This window comes from Lathyrus oleraceus, unplaced genomic scaffold (assembly GCF_024323335.1).
Source record: "Lathyrus oleraceus cultivar Zhongwan6 unplaced genomic scaffold, CAAS_Psat_ZW6_1.0 chrUn0649, whole genome shotgun sequence".
NCBI lineage: Eukaryota > Viridiplantae > Streptophyta > Magnoliopsida > Fabales > Fabaceae > Lathyrus > Lathyrus oleraceus.
The window spans coordinates 8,968-28,495 of NW_026113040.1; the positions used below are offsets into that span (position 1 = coordinate 8,968).

Sequence of the window (19,528 nt, forward strand, 5' to 3'; positions counted from 1 at the left end):
GAGGTAAGGATGAGAGTAAAATAATCTCGTGCTAATGGTTCTATCTTTTTGGAGTAGTACGAGAGAAGGGAAGCAGTAGGAGTAAGGGCTTGTAGCATACAGTATCAGATCAAGTGAAGTTGATGAGATTACCGGTAGATGGATTACAAGTTTGTCACATTTGTTGAAGGAATAATAAGGGAAGAGTAGTCAATATTGTGTGGTTAAGGAATCAATAAATTTTCTTATGAAGAATTAATGAGTATTGATTAACCGAGTCAAGACAAGATGTTGTAATTATGTTTTACGTAACTTAGTACAAGGAAGGGAGGTCATGGTTTCCGGGAAGAAAGTGACCCACTGACGTTGAGCGGTATATCGGATAAAATAAGTGAGAGCAAGTCTAAATGTTAATCCAACATCAGAATGAGATTGTGATGGAAATCAAGAAGTTTCGAAAGTTCAGGGATGAAGGAAAATTTGTTAGCAAAGATAAGTTAGAAGAATAAGTATGTTAGAGACTTGGAATTGAAGAGAAGTCAAGTGTTGGTCTAAGATGTTGTAATTATGTTTTACGTAACTTAGTACAAGGAAGGGAGGTCATGGTTTCCGGGAAGAAAGTGACCCACTGACGTTGAGCGGTATATCGGATAAAATAAGTGAGAGCAAGTCTAAATGTTAATCCAACATCAGAATGAGATTGTGATGGAAATCAAGAAGTTTCGAAAGTTCAGGGATGAAGGAAAATTTGTTAGCAAAGATAAGTTAGAAGAATAAGTATGTTAGAGACTTGGAATTGAAGAGAAGTCAAGTGTTGGTCTAAGATGTTGATTCAAGGTTTGTTTGTTTGTTGAGCGAAGGAAATTCGGGGGCGAATTTCAATTTAAGGGGGGGAGAATGTAATATCCTGTAATATCCCATATTCCCTTAAATGCTCAATTAGAGGACATTTTTGGTAACATTAATAATTGGTCAATTGGTACTGGGAGACAAAATATTTTGTTACTACCGAATATTAGAATATATATATATATATGTATTATATGATATATTTAATTTCCCATATATATATATTTAATTTCCTGTTTGTACAGGATATGTCACCAAGGGGATTCAAACCCAGGACCTCCTTTAAACTGTACATGCCTTACCACTAGGCTAGAGAGGTTGTTGTTGAATGCTTATGCAATGAATAAATATTAATCTAAATCTTGATTAAGATAGATTAATGAATTAATTGAGCGTTATAACTCCGTTTTGGATGCGGACGGATGCATTAGTAAGATAGTGAAAAAGGCTATTATTATAATATCATATTATAGTAAATTATGTGTCTTACAAATTAAATGAATTATATTTATGATGGGTGTTAAACATGGTTGATATGGTTGATTGTGAAATAACACGACTAAAGATAACGTAAAGGACTATTATTATTGTTCCATGTTATAAAATAGGATGTGATTTATAAATGCCATGAATTTTATCATGATGAAAATTAAATATTGTTGTTATGTGAAAGGTGAAGTAACATGATTAAAACTCTACAAAGATGAGTGAGGAAACCTAGGAGAATGACGTGATTAATAACTTAGAAATATGATCTAGGTTATGGAACATGTGAGATACATGTATGAGAATACGGTATTCATTCGTACGACGCTTATGTGAGGTCGTGGACGAATTGTTACCATGATTGAGAATGAGACGCATTGTATGGAACATGCCCTTATTATTATTTGTGTATTATGGTGAATGAAGTCACCTATGAATAATGAATTTTGTTATGGTTCATGAAACCAATGATTTGTGGAACCGATCATGTATTCAGAATGTGTATTTTTCTGTGGTGGTACACATCTCTTGTGGTATGCTTAGATGAGTAAGCATTGGGATGTGGGACCAATGATTCGAGCCTCAATTGGGTTTGAGCCCCAACCATGGCGGACATGGGGGAAAGGTGGACACCTATGTGGGTTAGAGTCCCATACGGTGAAAGATACCCTAGGTGGGTTAGAGTCCCATATGGGTGATGGTTCTTAAAAGTGGGTTAGATTCCCATAGGGGAACCTGATATCCACCGCGAAAGTCGAATCATACGAGCATGCATGAACCGAGGTTGGCTTAGACGTAAGTCCGATCGGGAATTGATGTTTCGTGATCTGAATAATGATCGTGGTTGAGTTATGAGAACTCAGATGCATGTTGCCAAACAATTGCGAGATAGTTTCCCCATCGCTCAAGTCTTCTTTCCCTTGTTGACTTGAGTTGGTTATGAGTTGAATATTGATTAGAAAACCCTGTAGAGCCGAGTGGACCCATAGGATAGGAGAACTCACTGAGATTATTATCTCATCCCATCATTGTTGTTATTTTTCAGGTATTCTTTACAGGTTGGATCTAAGAGAAACTGTTATGGATGTTTCAAGGGATGCTGTTTAGTATGATCTTCCGCTGTGGAGTTGTGTGCAATGAAGATATTGTACATAGTTCTTAGATTTTTATTGTTTAGGCATTATTGTATAACATGTTCCATTGATGTTTTTAGTTTGGACATGTATATATATTAATGCCATTAGGCACTTATGTTGTGACAGTACCAAAATTTAACACTTGTATGATATTATTCTAGATATATATTATACGGGTTGTTACATATCCCATATTCCCTTAAATGCTCAATTAGTTGTCAGTTGAGATCAATTGAGTTCCTATGTAAATTATCTTGTATCATTTGTAACGATTGGAGCTCCTATGTGCTCTAAATGTTGTCAATTGGGACCAATAGAGTAACCAATGAACCCTGAAGGGATTATTATTAATAAAGATACATACCAATATTAATAAGTACAAGAGAGGATATTTTTGGTAACATTAATAATTGGTCAATTGGTACTGGAAGATAAAATATCAATTGAGATATTTTATTACTACTTGATATTATATATATATTATATAGTATATGTGTGGTGGAAAAAGAAAGAAGAAAATGATAAGAAGTAGTAGGAAGAGATAAGAAGAAGGAGAGAGTTATCAGAAAAGGGAAAAGAAGAGAAAGAGAAAGAAAGAGGAAAAGAGAAAGAAAAAGAAAGAAGAAAAGAGAAAGAAGAGGAAGGAACCATCACCATCATCTCATCTTCATCATCACCAACTTCATCTTCTTCTTCTACTAGGTGAGTTCTTAGATCGTAGCAAAACTCACTTTCTGGGCAGAATTAAATCTTCTATTTGTGTAGAATTTATCACCAATGGGGTTTGAACCCAGGACCTCCTTGAAACTATACATGCCTTACCACTAGGCTAGAGAGGTTGTTGTTGAATACTTATGCAATGAATAAATATTAATCTAAATCTTGATTAAGATAGATTAATGAATTAATTGAGCATTATAGCTCCGTTTTGGATGCGGACGGATGCATTAGTAAGATAATGAAAAAGGCTATTATTATAATATCATATTATAGTAAATTATGTGTCTTACAAATTAAATGAATTATATTTATGATGGGTGTTAAACATGGTTGATATGGTTGATTGTGAAATAACACGACTAAAGATAACGTAAAGGACTATTATTATTGTTCCATGTTATAAAATAGGATGTGATTTATAAATGCCATGAATTTTATCATGATGAAAATTAAATATTGTTGTTATGTGAAAGGTGAAGTAACATGATTAAAACTCTACAAAGATGAGTGAGGAAACCTAGGAGAATGACGTGATTAATAACTTAGAAATATGATCTAGGTTATGGAACATGTGTGATATGTATGAGAATACGGTATTCATTCGTACGACGCTTATGTGAGGTCGTGGACGAATTGTTACCATGATTGAGAATGAGACGCATTGTATGGAACATGCCCTTATTATTATTTGTGTATTATGGTGAATGAAGTCACCTATGAATAATGAATTTGTTATGGTTCATGAAACCAATGATTTGTGGAACCGATCATGTATTCAGAATGTGTATTTTTCTGTGGTGGTACACATCTCTTGTGGTATGCTTAGATGAGTAAGCATTGGGATGTGGGACCAATGATTCGAGCCTCAATTGGGTTTGAGCCCCAACCATGGCGGACATGGGGGAAAGGTGGACACCTATGTGGGTTAGAGTCTCATACGGTGAAAGATACCCTAGGTGGGTTAGAGTCCCATATGGGTGATGGTTCTTAAAAGTGGGTTAGATTCCCATAGGGGAACCTGATATCCACCGCGAAAGTCGAATCATACGAGCATGCATGAACCGAGGTTGGCTTAGACGTAAGTCCGATCGGGAATTGATGTTTCGTGATCTGAATAATGATCGTGGTTGAGTTATGAGAACTCAGATGCATGTTGCCAAACAATTGCGAGATAGTTTCCCATCGCTCAAGTCTTCTTTCCCTTGTTGACTTGAGTTGGTTATGAGTTGAATATTGATTAGAAACCCTGTAGAGCCGAGTGGACCCATAGGATAGGAGAACTCACTGAGATTATTATCTCATCCCATCATTGTTGTTATTTTTCAGGTATTCTTTACAGGTTGGATCTAAGAGAAACTGTTATGGATGTTTCAAGGGATGCTGTTTAGTATGATCTTCCACTGTGGAGTTGTGTGCAATGAAGATATTGTACATAGTTCTTAGATTTTTATTGTTTAGGCATTATTGTATAACATGTTCCATTGATGTTTTTAGTTTGGACATGTATATATATTAATGCCATTAGGCACTTATGTTGTGACAGTACCAAAATTTAACACTTGTATGATATTATTCTAGATATATATTATACGGGTTGTTACATATCCCATATTCCCTTAAATGCTCAATTAGTTGTCAGTTGAGATCAATTGAGTTCCTATGTAAATTATCTTGTATCATTTGTAACGATTGGAGCTCCTATGTGCTCTAAATGTTGTCAATTGGGACCAATAGAGTAACCAATGAACCCTGAAGGGATTAATTATTAATAAAGATACATACCAATATTAATAAGTACAAGAGAGGACATTTTTGGTAACATTAATAATTGGTCAATTGGTACTGGAAGATAAAATATCAATTGAGATATTTTATTACTACTTGATATTATATTATATATATATATTATATAGTATATGTGTGGTGGAAAAGAAAAGAAGAAAATGATAAGAAGTAGTAGGAAGAGATAAGAAGAAGGAGAGAGTTATCAGAAAAGGGAAAAGAAGAGAAAGAGAAAGAAAGAGGAAAAGAGAAAGAAAAAAAAGAAAGAAGAAAAGAGAAAGAAGAGAAGAAGAGGAAGGAACCATCACCATCATCTCATCTTCATCATCACCAACTTCATCTTCTTCTTCTACTAGGTGAGTTCTTAGATCGTAGCAAAACTCACTTTCTGGGCAGAATTAAATCTTCTATTTGTGTAGAATTTATCACCAATGGGGTTTGAACCCAGGACCTCCTTGAAACTATACATGCCTTACCACTAGGCTAGAGAGGTTGTTGTTGAATACTTATGCAATGAATAAATATTAATCTAAATCTTGATTAAGATAGATTAATGAATTAATTGAGCATTATAGCTCCGTTTTGGATGCGGACGGATGCATTAGTAAGATAATGAAAAAGGCTATTATTATAATATCATATTATAGTAAATTATGTGTCTTACAAATTAAATGAATTATATTTATGATGGGTGTTAAACATGGTTGATATGGTTGATTGTGAAATAACACGACTAAAGATAACGTAAAGGACTATTATTATTGTTCCATGTTATAAAATAGGATGTGATTTATAAATGCCATGAATTTTATCATGATGAAAATTAAATATTGTTGTTATGTGAAAGGTGAAGTAACATGATTAAAACTCTACAAAGATGAGTGAGGAAACCTAGGAGAATGACGTGATTAATAACTTAGAAATATGATCTAGGTTATGGAACATGTGTGATATGTATGAGAATACGGTATTCATTCGTACGACGCTTATGTGAGGTCGTGGACGAATTGTTACCATGATTGAGAATGAGACGCATTGTATGGAACATGCCCTTATTATTATTTGTGTATTATGGTGAATGAAGTCACCTATGATTGATGAATTTGTTATGGTTCGTGGAACCAATGATTATGGAACCGATCATGTATTCAGAATGTGTGTTTTTCTGTGGTGGTACACATCTCTTGTGGTATGCTTAGATGAGTAAGCATTGGGATGTGGGACCAATGATTCGAGCCTCAAATGGGTTTGAGCCCCAACCATGGCGGACATGGGGGAAAGGTGGACACCTATGTGGGTTAGAGTCCCATACGGTGAAAGATACCCTAGGTGGGTTAGAGTCCCATATGGGTGATGGTTCTTAAAAGTGGGTTAGATTCCCATAGGGGAACCTGATATCCACCGCGAAAGTCGAATCATACGAGCATGCATGAACCGAGGCTGGCTTAGACGTAAGTCCGATCGGGAATTGATGTTTCGTGATCTGAATAATGATCGTGGTTGAGTTATGAGAACTCAGATGCATGTTGCCATACAATTGCGAGATAGTTTCCCCATCGCTCAAGTCTTCTTTCCCTTGTTGACTTGAGTTGGTTATGAGTTGAAGATTGATTAGAAAACCCTGTAGAGCCGAGTGGACCCATAGGATAGGAGAACTCACTGAGATTATTATCTCATCCCATTATTGTTGTTATTTTTTCAGGTATTCTTTACAGGTTGAACCTAAGAGAAACTGTTATGGATGTTTCAAGGGTTGCTGTTCATTATGATCTTCCGCTGTGGAGTTGTGTGCAATGAAGATATTGTACATAGTTCTTAGATTTTTATTGTTTAGGCATTATTGTATAACATGTTCCATTGATGTTTTAGTTTGGACATGTATATATATATTGATGCCATTACGCACTTATGTTGTGACAGTACCAAAATTTAACACTTGTATGATATTATTCTAGATATATATTATACGGGTTGTTACAATTGTCTTTTTTTATAAAATATTACTTAAATATTTTCATTATTTATGTTTTCATGTTGAATAAAATGGATGTTTTAAATTTATCAAAAATATGGTTCCCTTGAAATCACAAAAAATATATTATACATGGATAGTTAGTGAGGGTGGATTTAAAGACACAAGATAAAGAATTTATTTGAGTTATGCAAATATTCTAATTTTAAATTCTTAATAATAGGTAATCAAGTGTTTGGTTAAAATTATGATTGATAAAGTATATCTGAAATTGTGTTTTGAAGAAAATCCTTATTCATATCCTACTACTGGTGTTTATTTTAAAAAACCTCTTTGTTTGATGATTAGGTAGATCTTAAAATCAAAGTTTTAACAATCCAAAGGGTCATCAAACCGTGAGGGTATTGAGCCACTCGTTCGTTAGTCGAACCACCGGGTCACAGGTCGAACCGCATGACTAAACCGAATAAAATTGGAAAAGTCATTTTAATAATACTGTCTTTATAAAAAAATATAAAGTTATCAAACCGGTCGAACATGTGACTCGGACTCTAAAAAAATCATGACACCTAGAAAACATCAAATTATAACAATTTCACAAGTTCATTATTTAAATTCAAATGCTAAATATAATCATCACACACAACAAAATAGTACAAAATACAAATACAAATATATTTTGAACAAAGTCTAATTGGAATATAATCTGGATAAAAAAATATCTGCTATTTCTTATAAATTTAATTCTAGTGTTGGAAAATTGCTTCAAATAATTTAAAAAAAAATCTAGTTTTATATATATATATATATATATATATATATATATATATATATATATATATATATATATATATATATATATATATATATATATATATATATATATATATATATGCAATGTCATTTTGCCTGACAAAAAAAAGATAGCATTTAACCCGCTGATTTACTGATTTTGGTCAGTTCTAGTCAGTTTCAACTGTTTTAATAGCTTGCCTGATCCAACAATAAGACCAAGTTGGTGATCCTTTCAATTTTTGTTTGACCGGTCAAGCTAGTTCGATCCTTAAAGCACTATTTCAAATACAAATGAATTATGTCTATGATGATTTAGTTTATTTGGGAGACCCTAGTAATGAAACAAGAATTGAATTATATGTTTAGAAACAAAAGTATTAGAAAAAGTATAAATAATGTAAGAGAATCTTCAACAAAGATTGATTTACAAGATAAAGACTCAAACCTTTTAAACACTTGCATACGATGAGAAAATAAATAGTGGTTTTATGATAATTACATGTACAAGCACTTTACATTTTTTCACTAGCATGTGAGACTTGTAAATAAAATGATAAAATTATGACCAAATAATTAAGTTAGTGTTGAAATGTTTTGTTGTTAAATTCTTAAGAAAATCTTTGTACTCGAGTCACCATAAAAATCAAAATAATAAAACATTGCAAAATTCATGACCAATATGTTACAATTAAAGCTAGTAATAATATATTTTATAATTTATAAAAACTGTTCAAGTGTTAAAAAAATAGTTGTGTTCGGACATTCGTGTAAAGTTTATTCGGTTAATTTTTAAACCAACTCGTAATTTGACGAGGACTAAAATAACTCCTACGTAATTTGACACCATTTTTTCATCATTCGGTTAAAATTGAGTAGTATTTTTTATAATAAATTTATTAATTTTAATATTATAATAATCTATTCAATTAAACTACATGTTTATAATCATATATTACACAAGTATTTATAAATCTATTTATTATATTTTAATAATTAAAATTGACTATAGTTTAAGATTCAATTAATAAATTTATGTAAAGTTAATAGTCAAATGAGATATTAAAAAACTAATACAGTTTTTAGGCCTATATAATAGAAGTTATGTTAGCCTTACTCGTTACAAAGAAATAAAATGTAAATCTATTTATTATATTTTAATCATTAAAATTGACTATAGGTATGAAGTCATTGATAAATAATATCATTTTATGTTCCTTTAAAAATTCAATAGAAAATGAAAATCATTTTCAAAATTATCAAATTCATTTTATTGACCACTTTATTTATTTAAATCTATCTTTCTTACTTTAAGATTCCATTAATAAATTTATGTAAAGTTAATAGTCAAATGAGATATTAAAAAACTAATACAGTTTTTAGGCCTATATAATAGAAGTTATGTTAGTCTTACTCGTTACAAAGAAGTAAAATATAAATTGAAATCTTACAAAATGGCATGTCACACCAATCAATCTTGTTTTTTTAGTGTTTTATGCCTTGTTTTGATGGTTAGTTCGGGTAAGAATGAAATTTTATTTTTATTTTTGAGTTTCAATTTTAAAGTAGAATTTACTAACACCAAATGTTTTTTTATTGAAACATATATTGCATCTTTATATTCAAAAGAAAGTAAAAAAGACTCGTCTAAAAAATTATGTGATTGTTTAACCCTTCTAAGAAGTTGATTTCTTTTTAAACAAGATATGTAGATCAATAACAATTCAATTATGGTTTAATCAATTCTCAATTCGAAAGAACATTAGATTGAGATTTTTAATGTAAAAATAATGAAGCAATGTCAAACACAAACTAATTTTAAATTTTGGTTGATTCAGGATTGGTTACCAGTATTTTGGTCCCTCCCGGAGGAGTTTGTATAGGGCCTTGTGTTGCAACGTGCGACCAGGATTGCCGTGGCAAGGGATTTGGAAAAGGGGGACAATGTTATACTCATCTTGCGAAGACAACATGTTGTTGTTTTCACTAATGAATTTTATTGTATGAGTTCAATAAAAATAATAAAACGTGCATTTGAGTTTAGCTCTGGAACTTACATTTTGTAAGAAATTTGTGTAAATCTTTAAAATACTATAAACACTATTATGAATAAATGAAATTTAAAATGGAATATATATTATTTGTAGTCTTTCTTTATAAATATTACTTAAATTTTAATTATTTATATTTTCATGTTGAATAAAATGGATGTTTTAAAGTTATCAAAAATATGGTCCCCTTGATATCACAAAAAAAATATTATACATGAATAGTTAGTGAGGGTGGATTTAAAGACACAAGATAAAGAATTTATTTGAGTTATGAAAATATTCTAATTTGAAATTCTTAATAAGAGGTACTCAAGTGTTTGGTCAAAATTATGATTGATTAAGCATATCTTAAATTATGTTTTAAAGAAATCCTTATTCATATCATACTACGGGTGTTTATTTAAAAAAACTCTTAGTTTGATGATTAGGTAGATCTTTAAATCAAAGTTTTAACAATCGAAAGGGTCATCAAACCGTGAGGGTATTAAGTCACTCGTTCATTAGTCGAACCATCGGGTCATAGGTCAAACCGCATGACTAAACAGAATAAAACTGGAAAAGTCATTTTAATAAATCTGTCTTTATCAAAAAATATAAAGTTATTAAACCGGTCAAATAGATGACTCAGTCTCTTAAAAATCATAATTTCATGTACAAGCACTCTACATTTCTTCACTAGCATATGAGACTTGTAAATAAAATGATAAAATTATGAACAAATAATTAAGTTAGTGTTGTTAATATCTTAAGAAAATATTTGTACTTGAGTCACCATAAAAATCAAAATAATAAAACATTGGAAAATTTGTGACCTGAATAATACAATTAAAGCTACTAAGAAATATATTTTATAATTTATAGAAACTATTAAAGTGTTAAAAAAATTGTTGTGTTCGGACATTCGTGTAAATTTTATTCGGTTAATTTTTAAACCAACTCGCAATTTGACGAGGACTAAAATAACTCCCATGTAATTTGACCCAATTTTTTTGTCATTTGGTTAAAATTGAGTAATATTTTTAAAATAAATTTATTAATTTTAATATTATAATAATCTATTCAATTAAACTATATGATTAGAATTATATATTACACATAATTTTAAGTATTTATTATATTTTAATCATTAAATTCACTATAGGTATTAAGTCATTGATGATTAATATCATTTTATATTCCTTTCAAAATTCAAAAGAATATGAATATTAATTTAAATATTATCAAATTCATTTTATTGACCATTTTTTTTGTTTAAATCTAACCTATCTTTCTTACTTTAAGATGCAATTAATAAATTTATGTAAGTTAATAGTCAAATGAGATATTAAAAACTAATACAGTTTTTAGGCATATAATAGAAGTTATGTTAGTCTTACTCGTTACAAAGAAATAAAATATAAATTGAAATCTTACAAAATGGCCTGTCACACCCATCAATCTTGTTTTTTGAGTGTTTTATGCCCTGTTTTGATGGTTAGTTCGGGTAAGAGTGATATTTTATTTTTATTTTTGAGTTTCAATTTTAATGTACAATTTACTAACACCAAGTATTCTTTATTGAAACATATATTGTATCTTTATTTTCAAAGAAAGTAAAAAAGACTCATTTAAAAATTATGTGATTGTTTAACCCTTCTAAGAAGTTGAATTTTATAATTTTTTGTTTAAACAAGATATGTAGATCAATAACAATTCAATTATGGTTTAATTAATTCTCAATTCGAAAGAACATAAAATTTTGATTTTTAATGTAAAAATAATGAAGCAATGTCACACACAAACTAATTTTAAATTTTGGTTGATTCAGGGTCTTGTGTTGCAACATGCGACCAGGATTGCCATGGCAAGCTATTTGGAAAAGGGGGACAATGTTATACTCATCTTGAGAAGACAACATGTTGTTGTTTTCACTAATGAATTTATTGTATGAGTTCAATAAAAATAATAAAACGTGCACTTGAGTTTAGCTCTGGAACTTACTTTTTTGTAAGAAATTTGTGTAAATCTTTAAAATTCTAAAAACAGTATTATGAATAAATGAAATTTAAAATGGAATATATATTATTTGCATTGTCTTTTTTTATAAAATATTACTTAAATATTTTAATTATTTCTGTTTTCATGTTAAATAAAATGGATGTTTTAAAGTTATCAAAACTATGGTTCCCTTGAAATCACAAAAAAAAATATTATACATGAATAGTTAGTGATGGTGGATTTAAAGACACCGGATAAAGAATTTATTTGAGTTATGAAAATATTCTAATTTTAAATTCTTAATAAGAGGTACTCAAGTGTTTGGTCAAAATTATGATTGATGAAGTATATGTTAAATTATGTTATAAAGAAAATCCTTATTCATATCCTACTATTGGTGTTTATTTTAAAAAATCTTAGTTTGATGATTAGGTAGATCTTAAAATCAAGTTTTAACAATCGAAAGGGTCATCAAACCGTGAGGGTATTAAGTCACTCGTTCATTAGTCGAACCACCGGGTCTGTAATATCCCATATTCCCTTAAATTCTCAATTAGTTGTCAGTTGAGATCAATTGAGTCCCTGTGTACCCTATCTTTTTTTAGTTATAACAATTGGAGCTCTTATGTGCTCTAAATGTTGTCAATTGGGATCAATAGAGTAACTAGTGAACTCTGACGATATTAATTATCAATAAAGAGACAGACCAATATTAATAAGTACAAGAGAGGATATTTTTGGTAACATTAATAATTGGTCAATTGGTACTGGAAGATGAAATATCAATTGAGATATTTTATGTTACTACCTAATATATATATATATATATATATATATATATATATATATATATATATATATATATATATATATATATATATTATATATTATTATATATATATATATATATATATAATATATTATATATATATATATTATATATATATATATAATATTAGGTAGTAACATAAAATATCTCAATTGATATTTCATCTTCCAGTACCAATTGACCAATTATTAATGTTACCAAAATATCATCTCTTGTACTTATTAATATTATTAATAATTAATATCTTCAGAGTTCACTAGTTACTCTATTGATCCCAATTGACAACATTTAGAGCACATAAGAGCTCCAATGTTATAACTAAAAAAAGATAGGGTACACAGGGACTCAATTGATCTCAACTGACAATATATATAATATATATATTAATTATATATATATATATATATTATATATATATTATATTATATATATATATATATAATATATATATTATATGTTATATAAAATTGTGTGGTTTAGAAAGAAAGAAAAGAAGAAGTGGGTAAGAAGAGAGAGAGTAGGTAAGATAGAAAGGGAGAGTTATCATAAAGAAAAGAGGAAAAGAGGAAGGAAACCACCACCATCATCATCTCATCTTCATCATCATCATCACCAACTTCACATCTATTTCACCATCTTCATCTCCAAGGTGAGTTCTTAGTTTAGTTATAGCTTGGGGAGAAATTTCATGAAATTAGGAGTTAGGGATTTATGATGTTTACTATGTTTGTTAAATTGATGATTGATATATGAACTTCTTGGTGTGTTGCAACTTTATGTTTGTTAATCCATGATATATGATGTTGGTTGTTGTGTTGTTGTTAGAATGGTATTAATATCATATTGAAATATTATATGGTGAAACCATGTTGATGTTGTTGCATGTATAATGATATGTCATGTTGATGAAGTTGAGGTTGTGTCGATGTTAGGAGAATATATGAAGGAACAAAGTTGTTGTTGTTGTCTCTTGTTGTTATGGCATGTTGATTCCATGGGTTATGTTGGATTGTTAGAGATTAATGAGGTTGAGAAGTGAGGAAAACAAAGTCATCTATACATCCTTGTGTGATGTTACTTTCATGGTAGAAAATGCTTAAATATGTTAGTTTATGGTTTGGAATGGTTTAGGATGGTAAAGGATGGAAGACGACATGTTTAGAAATGTGATTTTTGGAAAAGTTTCAGTTGTCAATCGATTGACACCATGGACCAATCAATTGGTCCCTTCCATTTCAGTGAAAAATCGTGGCAGAATGTTGATCCAATCGATTGGGCCATAACAACAATCGATTGGTTGCCCTGTTTTCACTCTAAAATGAGTTTCGTAACTCAGAATGAGGCCCGGTCGAATGTGTTGGAAAGCTAGTTCAATACTCTATTGATTGGTAAGATTGAATCATGCTTATAAGTAAATTATGACTTGATTATTGGTATTATACTATTATGTGTGTTTATAAATTATTTCCCTTTGTCCACCATAAAACGGGAATCGTAACTGCGATAAACGTGAGGTCAGATACATTGGAAAGGTAGTCCAATGCTTTATCAATTGATGAGAATAAAAACATGTTTGTACTACAGTTATTGTCTATGTTTTGGTAATGATTGATTATGTGTATTCATGAACTATGTTGTGAAATTGGTGTATGCTCATTGTGTAAGTAGAAGATTAAAACTTATGTGTGAGGTAAACCTAGGATAATTCTAGGTAAACGACTTAGAAAGATAACTTAAGTTATTAAATGATTTAGATAGTGATGCTTTGACGTAATCATATCGTGGTGTGTGCAACGAACAAGTAGTCACAGAATGATACATTAACATGCTTTGTATGGACACATGTGTGATTTATGTATGAGAATGGATCATGTTATGATGCCATGAGAATTGATATGATATCATGAGGTTTGTTTGATATTTTTGGGAGGAACTTTTGTTTCAAAAGTCCTATTTTGATGAGGAGCGTTGCTCCGAAAGCCCGATTGGTTATTGAGAGTTAATCACGTATTCGAAATTAGATATGATTGTGCACATACCATTTCAAGGCTATGTAAAGCGTTAAGTGGGGATGTGGCACCAATGATTCGCGCCTTAATTGGGTTTGAGTCCTAATCATAACAGACATTGGGAAAGGTGGACACCTGAGTGGGTTAGAGTCCCATATGGTGAAAAATACTCAAAGTGGGTTCGAGTCCCATACGAGTGATGGCTCTTAGAAGTGGGTTAGAGTCCCATATGGTGAAAAATACTCAAAGTGGGTTCGAGTCCCATACGATTGATGGTTCTTAAAAGTGGGTTCAAGTCCCATACGAGCAATGGTTCTTAAAAGTGGGTTCGATTCCCATAGGGGAACTTGATATCCACCGCGAAAGTTGAATCATACGGACATGCGTGAACCAAACCTTGGCCTAGACGTAGGTCCGGTTGGGGAACAATGTTGTGTGAATCCGAATAGTGATTTGTTAAGTTATGTGAACTAAAGTGACATGTTTCCATACATTGCATTTATCCCTCGGTTACTCAAGTCCTAGTTACAAGGTGCGAGTGATGCACAAATAACGGAAGGTGAATACTTGAGTTAGAATCAAATAGGACCCTATAGCCGAGTGGACCCATGGGATAGGAGAACTCACTGAGATTATTATCTCATCCCGTTATTGTTGTTATTTTTCAGGTAGTCCTTAGATTTTTATTATTTATGAACTATTATATAACATGTTCCATTGATGTTTTTAGTTTGGACATGTGTATATATTATTGCCCTTAGGCACTTATGTTGTGACAGTACCAAAATTTAACACTTGTATGATATTATTCTAGATATATATTATACGGGTTGTTACAATTGGTACCAGAGCAGGTCGATTCTCGACCTAGCCTTGAAACATCATAAGTAAATCTATTCTTGCCTCATATGTGTGTTTAGCCGACATGATTCTTATATCACTGTATGTAGTATTGGTCCTGATCAACCTAATGCTATGTGCATGGTAGGTAGGATCATGGTTGAGAGACCACGAGGACTCCGAAGTGTGGGTGGAACTTGTGCTTTGAGAGTAGGCTCAAGCCAAGAGTTAGAAAGTAAGGATAATTAGGTAGCCCATATGAAGTTTCAGAGGAGTTGTGATTTGGGTATTATGGATTGAAGAGTTGTATCATTCAAGCAATTCTGCGGTGTTAACAGAGTTGAGAAGTTGAGGATCTCTATTGGATGAATTGTCAGAGCTTTGAGAAGGTGTGAATTGCTAGTGGAGTAAGATATACTCAGTGATAGGGAATAAGTATTGTGAGTAATTATGTATGGTAAAGGAGAAAGGATGGTTATGTTACGCATATGTCATAAGGTCTGGAAGTGAGGTAGTGTGTCAGTGTTTCAGTTTCTAAGGCCACTAAAATATTTTGGAAGAATGAGAGTACTTCATGGAGTATATATATTTGGAATTGTATCTTGAAAGTGGTCAAGGACTTGAGGGATAAGGATGTTGAGATTTGTTGGGAGCTTAAGGTAGTGGTGAAGTCTAAGGAGAGACTCGAGGACATGGTTGCCTATTCCAAGTGAAACATGTATGGACCAATTGGAGGCTAGAAGATAAACCAAGTATGTTCAGTCTTAGAAGGGAGATCGGATTTGGAATAGATCGTCAGTGGTTCAGTGTGAGTAAGAGGCCATTATGGAATGTTAAGTAACCTAAGGATCAATTATAAGAGTTCGTGTGGAAAGAGAGAATGCACATTACATAGTAATGGAAGCTCCGGTGAGTTTTGGTTGTAGGAGATCTGGTTGAGGAGAAAAGCAAGTAAGTTGGATTTAAGGATTTTAGTAGAATGGTTTTGTAATTGGAACTGGGAGAATTACCATGGGAAGACAAGTGAACACCTAGTGTGGAAGTAGTGTGGATGTTGCAATACAACTGTTGTAATGGGATACATTTAGATAAAGGTACAATGGGACCATTAAGATTCATTAAGACGAAGTTTTAGATATGTAGTTGAAGATTGTTCGCATCGAGGATTTCTAGAGTATGTAGTGGGGTGGAGGAAGTTATACCTTGGTATTAAGAAAGTATGTGATAGCAGCATTATGGTCACAAGTATGTGTAAGGGATTCCTTGTCTTAAGATGGATGTATGGTAACATACATTTGTCGAGTCGTGAGTCTTGTATTCTAAGAAGTTGAGTTGATGATAGACAATGAAAGACAAGCCAAGCTGGAGCATGTGGAATATGTTATGTTACAAGAGCTTATTGGGAGACAATGAGGATTGTCCGTAGCAAGTCAACTAGACAAGTAACCCCAGTATGATGAAGGGTGTAACAGGTATTGGTTTAGAAGAAAATGCCAATCATAAGTGTGTGGCAATGATAAGTTTCATTGTAGCGGGGTATTCGTTACCATTAGAGATATTGACTAAATCCAAGGTAAATCATACAAGTCGAGTCGCCACCGCACTTCGATTTATCCAAAGGAATGGTTAGAAAGCGAACAAAAACCTAAAAGTTTTATCGAATCAAAACTAGTAAAATGTCAGAGATTTGGGTAAGGGGGTTGGTTATGCAATGGAAAGGTATTAGGCACCCAAAACATCCTAGGTACTCCTAGGGAGCCCTTTTCACATTTGTTGTAAGGTTGTTGTTTTTTTTTGTGAAAATTTATTTGTGCAAACATGACTGAAGGGATGAGAAAGCATGTATGTTTATCTAATGTACTACTTACTAAAAGAAGGGTCAAAAGAAAATGACTCGCACGGACGTCGCATCCACTGCATACGTATCTCATCTGAATCTGAGAATCAGAGTCTTCGTAGCTCGGCTACCTATGGGTTAAAGAGGAGGTGTGCTCGCTAAGACATTGCGTCTTATGCCTACGTATCCCATCTGGGATGAAAATCAGAGCAAAACGTAGTTCGGCCAACTGCGGGGTTATGGATTGGGTTTTGGACGAACGACGTTACTACGCAATCTACCGGATGCTCGACCTTTGGAGACTTACTCGCCTGTAGTAGAAGGAGTAAATGTGTTTTTAGGAGAAGAAAAATCAATAGGTTATTCGCGTTATAGGAACGCTCATGCAAAAGGAATCCTGGACGAAGGAACCTGCATAAAATAAAACACAAAAACATTGCCTCCTATCGAGGTCTTCCAGCAAAGAAAGCGGTAAAATGCGGGAAAAATGTAAAAGTACCACACGGATGAAGATCCGAGGTAACAACAATTAAAGAACAATAAACCCTGAGATCCTTCCACTAACATCATCAAAGAAAGTGGGTCAGTACAGGTAATCGGAATGAACCTCTAGGGGTATCCCACAAATAAAGTGGGAAACCACGCAAACCATCTCTGCAAGAGTCATGTGAGCCCTCACAAAAAAAAACTCAAAAAAAGGTTAGAGAAAAAAATAGGTTAATCAAGGTTGCCCCCAAATCAAAATGTAACCACATGAATCATGCCATTAAAATTCACAAAAAGCTCACAAAAAGCACCAAAGGTAGGAGGCCTAAACCTCTTGTCAAACACATGCATCAAAAGGGTATCAAATTCACCCATAATACCTCACGTTCAGAGCATTCAAATTTAAAGCATAAAGTAATGGGAATAAGGCAAACCTGACTGGAGAGATCGAATGAAATTGAATTGCCCAATTGGGTTTGCAAAGCACTCTTAGGGTTTATATGAGAGGGAATTGGTTCTTTGCCGATGAGTTACCTTCAGTCTCTGGAGGTTGCTCTGAACTCTGTTAGTTCTTCTCTCACTTTCTTTTTCCTGCCAAGTTAATAGGAATAAAATCCTTTTGTTTCACTATAACTCTGAATTTATAACCTGGTTTTTGTGGACCTGGTTATAGCAAAAGTTTCCAAAAATGGAAAGTGACCTGTAATTTCAAGTTTCCCAATATGGCAAGTTTTTAATTCACATTCAACTTGACTTTTTAATATCAAAGATGCTTCAAATGGATTTTTGGTGAACATGAAAGTTGAAGATCTTTCTCTCCCCTTTTCAAAAGTCTTGGATCGTGATCATATGATGATTGGTTGAGAAGTTATGGCCAAATGATCACAAAGTATACATGGAAGTTCAATATGGCATAACTTTTGATCCAAAACTCCAAATTGGTCCACTCTTTTTGCAAAATTCTCCTTGTGACCAATACTTTCCAAATGAATCATTGCCTTGCATGAAAGAAGCTCATATGATCACTTGTTCACACATGTGCATTTTGGAGGGAAAATTCATAATTTGAATTTGGTTGATCATGCAAGCCAAATACCAATCCCATGATGATTATTGAAGGATTTTAAGTGAAATTTAAGCTCAGCATGGTACTGTTCACGTGCTACATGGCCATGCTAGGTGCATTTGGCAATTTTGCAATTCACCTCATATCTCTCTAATCCTAATTAACCAAAGCCTAATCTTGATTTCAGTGTGATTAGTGAGGTATATAAGGAAACCCATAACTGTTTTGCAGAGGAGATAACAAATTCATATCAAATTTCACATTCCCTCCATTTTTCTCTCTCTTCGAAAATCCAAATTTCTTAACATAATTCCTCAATTTCTTTGCATATTCTTGTTGATCATGGAATTCTGAGCAAGGATCATCATCTAGATTGGACAATTGAGCTGGTTTTCGTGCATATCAAGAGTTTGAACATGGAGATGGAAGCTTGAAATTGAAGCAGATCTAGGAGTTTTCAACTGTTTCTTTGTGCTTAAAGCTTCAAGGCAAGTTATTGGAGTAGATCTGGAGAGTTTGGAAGCTTGAGGACACGAGTTTAGATCACTGCAATTTCAAGTAGGTTGAATTCGATCCTCTTATTGTGCTATTTTCTTGCCATAATTGTGTAGATCTTGCATTGCTGAGCACACTGATATGATTAGTTTTGAAAATGGATGAGAAATGAACCTGTATGATGAACTTTAAGTTTTGAGATCCAAATGTTTTTGCTCGATC

At 32.4% G+C, this 19,528-nt stretch overlaps 1 long non-coding RNA gene across 1 annotated transcript; it reads left to right on the plus strand.

The window, feature by feature from the left end:
• The first annotated feature begins 9,140 nt into the window (after positions 1-9,140).
• Positions 9,141-9,851, plus strand: LOC127114615 (uncharacterized). Its single transcript, XR_007800454.1, has 2 exons — positions 9,141-9,237; positions 9,555-9,851. It is a non-coding gene; the product is annotated as an uncharacterized LOC127114615 (long non-coding RNA).
• Positions 9,852-19,528: the final 9,677 nt, after the last annotated feature.